We start from the raw sequence: 15,016 nt of genomic DNA, 5'->3' as shown, positions 1-15,016 counted from the left end.
GAGGATTACCGAGGACTCTACAAGAACCGAATGAGCCGTGGCGAAGTTTGCCGAGGATTACCGAGGACTCTACAAGAACCGAATGAGCCGTGGCGAAGTTTGCCGAGGATTACCGAGGACTCTACAAGAACCGAATGAGCCGTGGCGAAGTTTGCCGAGGATTACCGAGGACTCTACAAGAACCGAATGAGCCGTGGCGAAGTTTGCCGAGGATTACCGAGGACTCTACAAGAACCGAATGAGCCGTGGCGAAGTTTGCCGAGGATTACCGAGGACTCTACAAGAGCCGAATGAGCCGTGGCGAAGTTTGCAGAGGATTACCGAGGACTCTACAAGAACCGAATGAGCCGTGGCGAAGTTTGCCGAGGATTACCGAGGACTCAACAAGAATGGAATGAGCCGTGGCGAAGTTTACCGAGGATTACAGAGGACTCAACAAGCACCGAATGAGCCGTGGCGAAGTTTACCTAGGATTACAGAGGACTCGACAAGAACCGAATGAGCCGTGGCGAAGTTTGCCGAGGATTACCGAGGACTCTACAAGAGCCGAATGAGCCGTGGCGAAGTTTGCAGAGGATTACCGAGGACTCTACAAGAACCGAATGAGCCGTGGCGAAGTTTGCCGAGGATTACCGAAGATTCTGCTGAGTGAGTTGACGATACTGTGCAAGCCTGAGGCGCGTACTGGAAATATGCTTGTTTATTATGATTGTTTTTAATTTACATTTTATTAAAACCTGCAAAACACTTTCTGTCGAGTGATGTAAATAAGTTTTACAATAGTTTATTGTGCATGCATATTATATTTAAAGTTGCTTAAGCGAAATCAAGGAGTTTATAAGACTGGTTTATTCATTCTTTATATTTTAGACATGTAGAACATATCCGCGTTTGTGCATCAATGTCTGTAATGTGTGCTGTAGGTGCGAAACTTTTAGGAATCTTATCCGAGTTGTAGGCTAGTCAATATTGCTCAGTCAGTCATATCTGAGACTGAAACTGTGACCACAAACACCATTGATTTAAGTGAATTATATGGCAATAATCAGCAATATGCTTTCACACAAATAACTTTATGTTTGAATGTTTCATTATGCGTTGACACAAATGACTTATTTGAATTTTTCATTGATACAGCATGGCACTGAGTTGTTAGAAAAGAAATGCGTAGAGACGTTATTGCTTGATGACGTCAGGAACCGATGAATCGGCTTTTTGAACCAGTTCAATGAGCCGATCTGTCCGAAAAGAACTGGTTCACGGAAATGAATCGGACTTTGCATCACTAGCATGAAGTGGACAATCAACTACAAACAACTGAAACAAAAGACTACATTTTTAAAGTTTGCATTAAGAGTGCATTAAGAGTCCTGTGAATAAGCAGCATTTCACACTGAATCGGTTTTTGTGTCCATCTTTACTTCCAAGTGTCTCTGCCTCTCTTAGATACTCTTTTTATACCCAATCATGTTTCTGACCTGTTGCCAATTACCCTAATTAGTTGCAAAATGTTCCTCCAGCTGATGTTTCTTTTTAGAAACACTCACTTTTCCAGCCTTTTGTTGCCCCGTCCAATTTTTTTGAGACGTGTTGCGGCCATCAAAATCAGAATTACCTTACTTTTCCCCATTAAATTGTACATTTTAGTAATTTGATATGTTTCCTATATGTTCCATTATGAATAAAACGTGGGTTTATGATATTTACAAATCATTGCATTCTGTTTTTATTTACATTCTACACAGCGTCACAGCTTTTTTGGAATTAGGGTTGTAAATACAGTGCATGTAAATGAAAAATACATTGCAGAAATATGTTGACAGACTCCTCTGCAGATCTTTTGGCTCTGAAGACAGATGTTGCAGGCATCACTGCATCTTTTTGATGATCGCAGCGATCAGAATCAGAACCGGCAGAGCAAACACAACTGACACAAACAGTCCCACCGGCCCGGACAAACTCCAGTGATCTACAGCAGGAAGACAAAACATAGATTTTTTACATATGCATTTATTTTTTATTTTCATTTTTATGCATGCCGTTTGAAGATTTTGTAAGTTCTCAATGCCTCCTATTTTAAAAAACCTACTACGTTTTTTGTCATCATCCATGTAGTTCAGATTTCCCTCTGATTCTGTAGAGGATATTGAAAGGTTAATCATACAGTATAGAATAAACCTCAGCTGTCCACTTTAAAAATAATATTTCTAAACATCCACTGAACTTTTCTCATCAGTGACAGTCACTGTGATCAAGATTTCTCCTTCATAGCCCAGAACTCTGTATGCTCCTGCGTCATCAGACGTAAACTCTTTAATGGTCAGAGTCCCGTCACTGTCGGTCAGTCGACTGTATGCTACATTAACCCTTGACTTGTTGTCTCTCTTCCAGACCTTCTTCCATTCTGTGCTGCTTTTGTTTTGATGCATAACTTGATGAGCATCTGGCAACAGAACATCTAACGTCAGCTGCTCACCGATTTTCACTGAAATATCATCTGAGGAGAAACACAAAGACATTAATCATTCACTCTAAAAAATGCTGGGTAGTTTCAACCCAACTTTGGGTCAAACATACTGTTGGGTTACATTTTTTTATTACATTTTTAACCCAAAAGTTGGGTTAGTCCATATTTGACCCAAAGTTGGATTGAAACAACCCAGCATTTCTCATGGTATCTGTCACAGTTATGGACTTCTTTTGTTGTGTTTTAATTTATGCCCATTTTGAGTTTGACCTTTTCCCATGTTCTGATTAGTTATCATCCTCAGCTGTCTGTCCCTCGTTATCTCACCCTACATAAGTTCCCCTTCCAGTTCAGTTTGTGTCGGTTATTAATGTTGTGTATGCTGCTTGTAGTTCCCTGTTTGTTCACTAAATCTCCATCTCCTTGGCTTATTATTAAACAGTGTTTGGATTCTCTTCTTCTTTGTGTGCTTTCCTCCCGCAAGAGCGTGACAGTATCATAATCATTTTGATAAAAACCCAGACTAATCTGACTTTTAAGCAGGATGTTAAGTGTCTCTGTTGGTTTTAGACCATATCAACACAATTACTAAAGGAAAACCAGAAAGCTCATGCTGATGGTTTGATCAGTTTTGACTTTACCATAAATATGAAGATGGTACGTCCTGATTTGTGGCTCCAGCACTGACTTAGCATTATTGTAATAGACGTTTAAAATGTATTTCCCAGCATCACTCAGTCTCAGATCCTTGATGACGACGTCACATGCTCCTTTTTTACATACTCGCTTACTGCAGTATTTCTTATCATAAACAAGGATGTTTTTTGACTGTCTGTTTAAATGAATAAGAAAAATCTCTCTGGCCTTAAATTCACACGGCAGGATGACGCTGCCTCCCTTTTTTCCTGCCACATGTATAGGGATGGTTTCTGCAAATATAGACAGTTTAATTGTTATTCAATAAAAGTATCAATACTGAAAAAAAACATGCTTTTTCTCTGTATTATCAGTAATCAACGTCATTATAAAATATTCTAGCAGAGTTCTTTAAATCAACTGGATTAAAGGAGCCAACAATATTAGCAGTGTCACATTTTAACATCTCAAAAGTTTAAAATATTGATGGCAGTAGCTCAAAGTGCCAGTGCATTTGTAGTGAATTCCTGAACAACGTTAAATGAATAAAAGAAGTCAGTCATGGTGTGTGATGACCAGGGATGCACATAAGTTTTTCAATCTGTTCCAATGAGAGCACCTGGAGATTGGGTTTGGTGTGACCCATATAACTATAAATAATAAAATAATTAATAATAGAAATAATAGTATTATTGCACTTTATTTAATAAAATAATAAGCAAAATAATAAAGTGTGATGGTACTATTACCGTATATATTAAAGTAAAAAGTGAGTATTAAATAAAAAATACAATTATTTTATAGTACACTTAAAAATAGAATGCTAATATTTATTTATTAATAATTTATTTTAATTTTCTTATATTTCTTTTTTACTTTATATATATATATATATATATATATATATATATGTGAATTTGAATCATTTACTACTACGGAGCCCCTAAAGGGACACGGTGGTGGAAAAAATTTGGGGTGGGAGGAAAAGATATTTTTCAAATCTTTTGCGTTCCCCCGAGAAATTTTCCGTTCCAAACCAGTTGAGTTTGGACAAACACTCCTTACAAAATCTTCAAACAGTGGTTCATACAGCTCCATACGTTTACAATGAAGCAGTTAATAGAGTTTTATTTTGAACTTAGACTCAAATATAAAGAAATCAATTCAGTGCTTAGTTCAAGGCACGGTTTAACAGTTTATTAATAAAATATACTACATACAGGAAACCAGATAAGGCCAGAATATGAACAGAAAGTGCTAAATTGCACGTTAATATAAGAAGACAGTGATATAATAAGCCCAAATTTTATATTTTATTAAAAATATACACTATGAACAGGCAAGCGACGCGCTAATCCATTAAGCCATGTTAGGAGTTTTCTTTATAATGTTTTTTACGGGGGAGAAAACACGTGAAACTTGCGCGTTACGATCATATTCTGGGTCATCTGCTTTTCTGTGCGTATTATATTTTATTAATAAACTGTATAAACAGATTTGGTCTTTTTATGTCACCATTTTCGTCCATTAGCCTAAGTGTTTTCTGTAATGGTTTTCTATGGGGGAGAAAAAGCTAAACATGCATTAACGCATATTATGGGCTATTATGCTTTATTAGTAATATTATTAATAAGGTTACTTAATATTAATAGTGTTATTTGTATTAATAACCAATTTGGTCCTCCAGTGTCTCTGGTTTAGTACATTGCTGATTCCAAAGCATCGGTTCTTATTCTGCTGGATCTATCTGCTGCTTTTGACATGCAATCATCAGATGCTCCTGTCTGCCCTCTCTTCACTGGGCATCACAGGGGTTCCTCTTCTCTGGTTTGAATCCTATCTCACTGGTAGGTCTTTCTTCCCACCCCTATGCGGAATGCTGAATCCTTGACAATTTTCAAGCGACAGCTGAAAACTCATCTCTTTCGATGCTACTTTACTTCATCCTAAATTTAAAAAATAAAAGCACTTCCTGTGTCTGTTTGCCTCTTTAAGAAGAATCGCTTTATGTATTCCCCAATTGTAAGTTGCTTTGGATAAAAGTGTCTGCAAAATGACAATGTAAATATAAATTAAGCCACATTAAGCGTACAGAATGTCCCAAACAGAATGTGCAGCGCTGACTGTATTTCTTTATACTTGAGTCCAAGTTCTAAATACAACTCTATGAACTGCTCCATTGTGAACGTACTAGGGGTGTAACGATTCACTCATACACATTAAATTACTACAAGAACTAATTAATGGAGACCTTGAACAGTGTTCGTGCCTCGCATCTCTCCTTCACGTGCTTCAGTTGTGCAGCATGCTGTGAATGTCACAGGATTGCGCTCGCACTCCGTTCGTCTCACTCACACATTTTTGAGCAGCTGATGAGTGATCTCTCCCTAGTAATCGTGGCCAGTAATGCTAAAGTGAAGTAGTTTTGCTTTTCTGTGGTTTTTCATACCGACGACGACAATACCTGAGCAAGTCGAAGGCTGCGCATTTATTGCATGGACGGAGCACAAATGAAAGTGTCTAGGGCTGTCCAAACTCGGTCCTGGAGGGCCGGTGTCCTGAAGAGTTTAGCTCCAACCCCAATTAAACACACCTGAACCAACTAATCAAGCTCTTACTAGGCATACTAGAAATTTTCAATGGCTCTCGGTCATACCGACGACATTACATGAGCAGTCGAAAGCTGCGTATTTATTGCATGGAGGGAGTTGGACAGCCCTGGTCTAAAGCATACGCACAGTTCCATTGAATGATAAATGTGTTTTAACAATGTCCTTCAACTGAATGTACGAGGAAAATAACCACAGCATTAACAACAACCTTGAAATAAGTGTGCGAGGTTTATCTGATAATCAGATGCATGAAACTAGCATTTGTTGCAAACAGACCTCGGGCGCATTTCTTTCAGGATCTTCATTCGCCGATGGAGAGGAAAAGTTAAATACTATAGCATTTTATTTTATGAAAATGAGATAAAGAAGTTTTCGCACTGAAAGAGAAGTGATCTCGCGTTCATAGACGTGCCAGGCTATATCTGCAGCTAAACTGAATACACAGCAGAATGAACTGATGAAACGTTAAGACAATAAACACAATAAATAAATACAATTTATGAATGATGCAGTGCTAATTGACATATAATTTATTACAGTAGCCTACAGAAACTATAAAGTATATATATTTTGTTTTTACCTTATTCTGTGCAGAAAATTTAAATAATTGTTTGTAGTATATAAAACAATCATAATATTGCCATTAGGAAAAAATTATAGATTAAAAATGATTGATTATTGTCCAGCAGTGTATTTAATTACTTATAGCAAATTCAAAGAAAGAGATAAGAAAATAATTCCTTATAAAAAATAATAATAATAATAATACTTACATACATACATTTCATATGACCCCTTTAAAGAATTTAGGGGAAGCATTTAAATAATCCTGTGAATGCACTTAAAGAATGCAGAATCGAATCATTAATCAAATCGAATCAAATTTAATTGTGAATCGAATCGAATTGAATCGTGAATTTGCAAAAATCGTTCTTGAATCGAATCGAAAACCTATGAATCGTGAATCGAATCGATTCGCTGTCTACCCAAAGATTCACAGCCCTAGAACGTACAAATCTGTATGAATCACTGCAAGCTGTAAAGTAAGGAAGTGTTTGTACGAACTCAACTGGTTTTGCGAGCCTAACGCAAAAAAAATGTAAAAACATCCTCCCACTCTGAATTTTTTCTACCACCATGCCCCTTTTGGGGCTCCGTATGAAGGTGTTGTGTTTTTCTGTTTTGTTTCTGCTCTCCTGGGATGAACGGCGGCGCCTGTTGTTGATCAGCGCTCCTGAGTGTCTCTCTGTGCTGACTGGCTTTTGTAAGATCTTTTCTTAGTTATTGTTTTCCTATGTTGTCTAAATAAATCTTTTTGTTTGATTTTATAAAATGGTTCGGGTGTTGAATCAGTGCCGGGATTCAACTAGTTTATTTAAATTCTTTATTTACTTCATTTTGATCTGTTCCTTCTCCTCTAGCCTACCCTAGATAGGGGAGATCGTAACAACATGCATCTAGTTGCTACACAATGGAATTACAGCTTATATATGGTGCAAAATTTATAACAGTCCATTTACAAATAATGCGTTCAGATTTGTGGAATTCACAACAAAGACTATAGAATACCCAAGACCAGGGACGGGTTGCATAAACTGCTTAGACTAGTCTTAAAAAGTTAGTCATCCAATTTATTTTCTTCAAGACTGGTCATAACTTTTTAAAGTCAGGTACAAAAAGGTAGATTGGTCTAATGTGAATCCAAAAAGTAAGACTGATTATGCCTTGGCAAACTGCTAGTTGGTCAAACTAGTTTGTCTTAACATAGTGTCTGTGTTTATGCAACTGGCCCCAGAGCCGTTGAGAAACTCCCATAGGCTTCCATAGGAACTGAGGAATGCAGAAGTAAAGCGTGTTTATGAGCAGCCAATAGTTCCAAACAACCAATAGTTCCAACATTGAAGGTCATTCATTTCAGTGTTAGTCACACTTGCCAGAATGTTGAAGAAATTACAGCATTTTCTGACGTTTTAACGCATTAGTTGATCTCTCGGAAATCTGTCCAGTGGTATTTTATGAAGCGCGCTTTAGTTAATGTTTATCGTTAGATAATAGACAGTTATACTAATTACAGTTAGATAATGTGAGAAACACCTAGAAACATGCTAGCTGTCATATTTTTAAGTTTTTAGTCTTTCTGCAATCTTTCTCTCCCTGTAGGAGGTTTAATGAGTTTCAGTGAAGACTGTACATTCAAGGAATACAATAAAGAGTTTCGCTGAATGCAATTGGTTGCCTTGTGTTTTTAAAACATTATTTTAAACTTTTTTGGGGATTAAATTCCTTATTTGTTGGAATATATTCACTTATATTGAGTGCTTATGTGAATATCACAAAATAACACTGCGATGTGAGTAATTAACCTTTTTAAATTTAACATTTAAAAAAATCTAAACTTATAAAAATCCAATGTTTGATAATGTCTAAATATACATTCAAATGCAAAACCTAAAAAAAATAAGTAAACAATTATGACCGGCAAAACTCTTGAGCAACTAGAGTAGAGCTAAATTCATAGGCTATATTTATTAAACAGCCATACGGACATCTGGTGGTTAAACCATGGCATTACATATGAATATTATTTTTCTGGCCACCAAATGCCTCTAATTTGTCTCTTTGCACTGAAATTTAAAAACGCTTCTCCATTTTAACCCTAAATGCAACACTAATTGTAATATAAATAATTAGCATATTAGAAAATGTAATATTTTAAATGGTCATTCATGAATCATAATTATTGCACATATTATTTAGTACCACAAATCTCCTCAAAATATTAACTAAATAGAACTGAATTCAAATATAGTACAATTATTTCATCAATTAAAAGTCACACTTAAGGTGTTAGGTCACATTTGACTGCCAAGGAGTATGAGAACATATTAATGCTCTCTTTATCACTCCCCAGAATAAAATGCTATTGTAAAGCGTAGTCAGCGTAGTTATCAATGCACAATCAATGCACATTACACGTTAATATTTACCAGAAACTGCTGCAAATATAGTGAAACCCATTCAAACAGATTCACAGTGCGGAGTTGTTTGGAACCATATATATATATATATATATATATATATTTCTGTGATATTGCAACTACAGGGCACTGAAAGTACTGTATCTTGTGCGTTTTGCCCTTATTCACACAAACTTGTCAACAAGGCTACTTTACATGAATGCAAGTTCCTTAGCAAGTAGCTATGAATCACAGGTGATTTACATCCACCTTATTTTTCCCGCAAAAGCGGGTGCGGCCATTTGTAAATGTAATGTGTCTGGCTTCCATTGTCATCCACTTCCAGCTATTTTTAGCTGTACAAACCAGCTCGTTTTGCTGCTTGATATTGCAATTGTTTTTCCGATCACAAATGCAGACATGGTTTTATGTTTACGCGAGTCATTATAATCCATAATTATGTCCCCCACTGGATGCAACGAATGCCTTGTTTGTAATGGGTTTTATGGAACACTCCACTATTTTTGAAAATAGGCTCATTTTCCAACTCCCCTAGAGTTAAACAGTTCAGTTTTACCGTTTTCGAATCCATTCAGCCGATCTCCGGGTCTGGCGGTAGCACTTTTAGCTGTAGCTTAGCGTAGATCATTGAATCTGATTAGACCGTTAGCATCTCGCTCAAAAATGACCAAAGAGTTTATATAGTTTTCCTATTTAAAATTTGAGTCTTCTGTAGTTACATCGTGTACTAAGACCGACGGAAAATGAAATGAGTATAGTTCCTAGACATATCGGCCTAGAAAATAAAATCGCAACTTTTCATTTTCCGTCGGTCTTAGTAGACCCTGAGATCGGCTGAATGGATTCGAAAACGGTAAAACTCAACTGTTTAACTCTAGGGGAGCTGGAAAATCAGCCTATTTTCAAAAATAGTGGAGTGTTCCTTTAACTATGAACACACTGGTTTGTAGTGGAAACAGTTTTACTGTTTACTGCACTTTGTTATTCTTCTCGTTATTTCTCTACAGCGGCTAATGAACGGGAAGTCTCGCACATTCACAGAAAACGGCTTATTCGTGTTGAAAAATAAGGTGGATATGAGATGAGGCCCAAACCAGCACATCCAGTGCAAGAAGACTTTGACTTTATAATTTTACTTATCATTATTTTATTTATCCGTTATACTGAAGAGACCTTTTTGAGGGATATTGTTTCTTTGCTCTCCTCACAAATCAACCCTTTCTTGTTTTTTACTGGCATTTCTCATTGACTAGTGCATCTTTTGGCCTATATTCAGTACGAGTAAAATCCTCAAGTACTGTTAAAATCAGATACTCTAAGACTTTTACTCAAGTTGTTTTGTTATTGGTGACTTTTAACGTGTAGTGGAGTAATTTTCACTGTAAGGCATCTGTACTTTTACTCAAGTATGGTTTTCAGGTACTCTTTACACCTCTGACATTAACCTACCTTTGGTGTCTTTGCTATTATATTCCAATATCATTATGCCTTGTTAGCTAGTTATAGATTAAGAGTTGTTGTTTTAGATGTAAAATTGATTGTGCGTTAGCAGCTGTAAACCATGTCAGTTCACAAATGAGCGGTCTGAACATATTTACCCAGTGCATTTTTATGTGCATCCCTGACATTACATGCTGTAGAAGGAGTGGGCGATATGACCGAAGTCTTATATAACAATATGAATAATTTATTTCATGATAACGATATATCTCAATATCTTGCTTTTTGTACATTTCTTATTTCAAAAGCTTTAATTCAAATCAGTTTATAATTAACTCTACATTAATTCTTATAAAAGTTACTAAAGTTATTCAGTCAAGAGCAGTGAGTCAATTTCTCTTTGTCTTTTGTTGACTAACATTAGTGACAAGACAGCAGCAGGTAAATTAGGCTGCTGTCCCTTTAAGACCGAAAGAACAGAGCCGATCATACACATGCGTTTTCTCTCTCAGCTGTTACGTTCACTTAAGACATAAACGACTGTGTTTAAGGGGACACATTGTTTTGACACATAAGTGTGTGTATTTGACCATTTAAGCCCAAAAAGCGCACAGTTCAGTGCTTGCGCTCTGTGTGAGAAACAAACATTACTGTACACTCACCACTGTAATTGAAAACCCATAACAGCAGCAGCAGAAGTTTCAACCTGATGGGAACAAAGAAGAGCTGGTTATGTGATGCTGCAGAGAGTTTTACACAAAAGGTTCACGTGAGAATAAATGCTTTCCTCAGATAATAATAATAATAATAATAATAACTCACTTTCATTTGCCTGCATATTTAACACATGGAAGTTGCATGATAAAAATGTCCGATTAAAAAAATTCTAACTATAATTATTAAATTATTCCAGTGTAATCCTCTGTCGCAAATGCTCATTTAAATCCAAATCCACAAACAACAGGACCAACCAGTCCTCTCATCTGCGAAATCAATGCCAGTTAATAATAACCATCATCATAATCATCACTCGTCATCGTCATAAGCACATTGACGGATGCGTTCATCGTTTAGTTTTTTACAAAACAAAAAACAAACAAACAAACAAAACTATTGGTATAATAGCACAAAATTAAACGAATCGAGTTCCAACATGAGAACTTACATGGTAAAACTCATGCATGTCTTTTGTTCAGGCGTCAGACGTTTAACAGGAACACACACACACACAGACACACACACACACACACATATACACACACACACACACACACACATATACACACACGTATACACACACACACACACACACACACACATATACACACACGTATACACACACACACACACACATAGCCTATATGTATGTATATAGCGCGGATATATAAGAGGGGTGTGACTGATCACCTCTTTGTCTCTAGGCATTAATTCTAAGCAGACCGGTCTCTCTGAAGATCAGTATAATTTTGCACGATTTTCAGGGACATAATTTTGTAAATTGTGTATTTAATAACTTGCATATGAATTGAATAATTCACTTTAACTGACTTTTATTTTGAAAGAACGCCTGTCACTGTGACAGTTCCTTTGTCAAAACCTGTATATCAGGCTGGCTGTTTTCATCTTTATCAGATGAAGAAAGTAAATCATCTACACCTTTGCTGGCCTGACACTGCCAGCTCATTTTCGTTTTTGATGGACTATTCCTTTACTATTGTTGTTTGTTCTTTAAAGGCGATAGATTTTTTTTTAACAATTTATAAACTTTTGAAATCACTACCTGATGCCCTGACTGAACTCAATCCTGGCATTAAATCAGCAAATATTTTATTCAATTCTCTTAATAATAGCATTCTCTTGAGCTCAGCTTATACAGATATAATAATGCTTCTAGACAAATATATATAATGTGTAAAGATACAGACATGTACATTTCTTCTTCAATATTTTTATTGAAGAAAGAAAAGAGTGGTGCGTTACATACAAAGAGAGTAAACAATGCTCCTCTTGATTTTACCATTTTTCCCACAACCCACACCACAGAACCATAATAAAAAATATAAATAAATAAATTTAAAAAATCAGTGATGAATAATCATAAATAAAAATACATTCCAAACTGGAAAAACAAAATCTCAAAGTTTTGATATTACAAACAGTGAGGAAATAATTGACATAGCCCATTGTGTCTGATTGCATTATCCGTTATTCAATATTCACAGGCCTTTTAATTTCACTATTAATTTAAATTTGAGGAAGAGTTACGCCCTTTTCAAAATATGAGATCATTGGAGTCCATACTGAATAAAAAGGGGTCAGCATCATCTCTTCACAGGTGTTGGGTCATTCATTTCTTAAACCGTATTTGATCAAATTCAATTACATTTCATTGCATGAATCTGTCTTTTATGAATTGGGGCTACCTTACTGGATGGAAATCCTGCCCTCGATTAAACTGAGTTCATCCAATGCTTATTGCGCTTGAACGGTTTAAATCACTTGTTTTTAAATGCCCACCCCTAGAATGTCAGTCAGATTGACTTGGATAGTGGTGCAACAGAAAAACAATTAACTAGAATAACTCTACTTGGAACTGAAAATCTAAATTTGTTTTGATTTTCAAACAACAATTACTGTAAACTGACCACTGTAATTGAAAAACCGTAACAGCAGGAGATATTTCAACCTGAAGAGCTGGTTATGTGGTTGATACAGGCTACACTGTAGAGAGTTTTATGCAAGGATAAATGCTTTTCTGATATAATAACCAACTTAAAAATATTTATAAATGATTCCAGTGTAATCCTCTGTTTGAAATGATTAGTCAAACCCACAAACAACGGGTTTTATAAATTATTTTACCTGCTACCCATCAGTCCTCTCATCTGCGTAGGCTGATCACTGTCACAATCTAGTAATAAATAGCCCACAAATAAAAACCATCATCATTATCAAAATTAATGGATACGTTCACAGTAAACATGTTTACTCATTTCCTTAGCAGGTTTAGTTTTCCACAAAACAAAACAAAACTATTGTTAGACAAAATTACATTGTTTGATCTGGACTTAAAAACACGAAAGATACTTGGGAAAACTTCTGCAAATCTGCATGGCTTTTTTTCAGGTGTCAATGCTAATAAATTGATGCACATTTAACAGGTAAGTTTAAACACACTCACTCACACACACACACACACACACTCTCACGCACGCACACGCACACACACACACTCACTGTCTCACACACACACACACACACACACACACACACTGTCTCACACACACACACACACAAACACACACACACACAGATGGCGTTTCCAGAGAGGGGATTTTTTTCTACTAATGTAAGAGGGGTGTGACTGATTATCAGAGGTGGACAAAGTACACATCTCTATTACTTGAGTACACATACTGCTGGTCAAATATTACTCCAGTACAAGTGAAAGTGGTAAAGACTTAAGTAAGAGAAGTACTTGCATTTAAAAGTACCAAAAGTAAATTTCCTTCTTTTTGTGTGACTGATTGATTATTATTGTCCTCTAGGCATTAATTCAAAGCAGGCTGATATCTCTCAAAATTATCATAATTTTGCATGATTTTCAGTGACTGACATAATTTTGTGAATCATTTATTTAATAATTTGCATATGAACTCAATAATGAACTTTAACCGACTTTTATTTTGTAAGAACCCTGTGGCAGCTCGAGCCCATAGACGTAAATGCACGCCGTGAGCACACAACGTGTCAGTATATAAATCAGCAAGCATTTCATTTAATTCTCTTAATAACATATTAAAATGAAAATGCTAAATATCTCTTAATACACATACAGTATGTTACAGTTTAGCTGTAAATACATACATGCTGTTTTTTAAAGGAAGCATATATTCAATGACTTTAACTCTTACTAATGTTTTCATTCGATTAACTTATAAATAGTGATTTCTTAGCATGCGTAACACTCTAGTGTCTGTGACAGCCGGTTTATTTACACCTCATATATTTGTGGATTAGTTGCATGATCTTATTGCAGTCAGTCAAGAAATCATGATTGTTCATTGCACAACACTGATGTCAAACCATTCTTTTTCTGAATCCGTGAGAACAGATCTGACGTCACTGAACACATACAGTTATGAAGAGGTTTAGCATCATTGCTGTCAGAAAATGCATAAACACGTGTGATGTTTTTAGTTTTAGTGCTGCTTAGAACTCTCAACAACACGTTTAACATTGCATTTTAATCAAGCTTCATGTGGCATGAAACATGCATTTACTTTCTCTTGAACTCAGCTCGTATGTACATATTAATGCTCCTCTAGAGCTTTGCAACAACAGACGTCTAGGCGAGATCTGGCCATCAGAACAAGTTTTGCCAGTTCAAACAATAAATGAGAATGCAACTTCAGGGCTAAGCCAGGCCAAAATAATAAACAAAAAGTAAATTACCTTAACTTCAGAAACTAACCCCTGGTTTCACAGACAAGGCTTAAGCCTAGTCCCAGACTAAAGTGTAAATCTGAGCAGTTTTAACTGAAAGAATCTTGCACTGACTGATCTTAAAACATATCAGTGCCTCTGTTTTGTCTCAAAATGCACACCAGTAATGTTTTTTCTAAGGCACGCTAATACAAATTGCTTAAATGTCCTAATTGAACTATTGCCTAGTCCTGGCTTAGTCTAAGCCCTGTCTGTGAAACCAGGCCTAAATGTCCTGAACAAAATACAAGAACTTCCCTAACTCCTTAACTAAAGCAAAAACAGGAGAAAAGTATGTCAGGAATAAATGGCTCCTACAGTGTTCATGACTCAAAGGCCATTTGTTCTCAGGTTACATAACCCTTACCAAAAAGTAGTATACTTCAAGTTTATTTTAG

Source organism: Sinocyclocheilus anshuiensis, unplaced genomic scaffold (assembly GCF_001515605.1).
Source record: "Sinocyclocheilus anshuiensis isolate Anshui unplaced genomic scaffold, SAMN03320099.WGS_v1.1 scaffold2100, whole genome shotgun sequence".
NCBI classification, from domain to species: Eukaryota; Metazoa; Chordata; class Actinopteri; order Cypriniformes; family Cyprinidae; genus Sinocyclocheilus; species Sinocyclocheilus anshuiensis.
Note: the sequence above shows the minus strand (reverse complement) of the source record.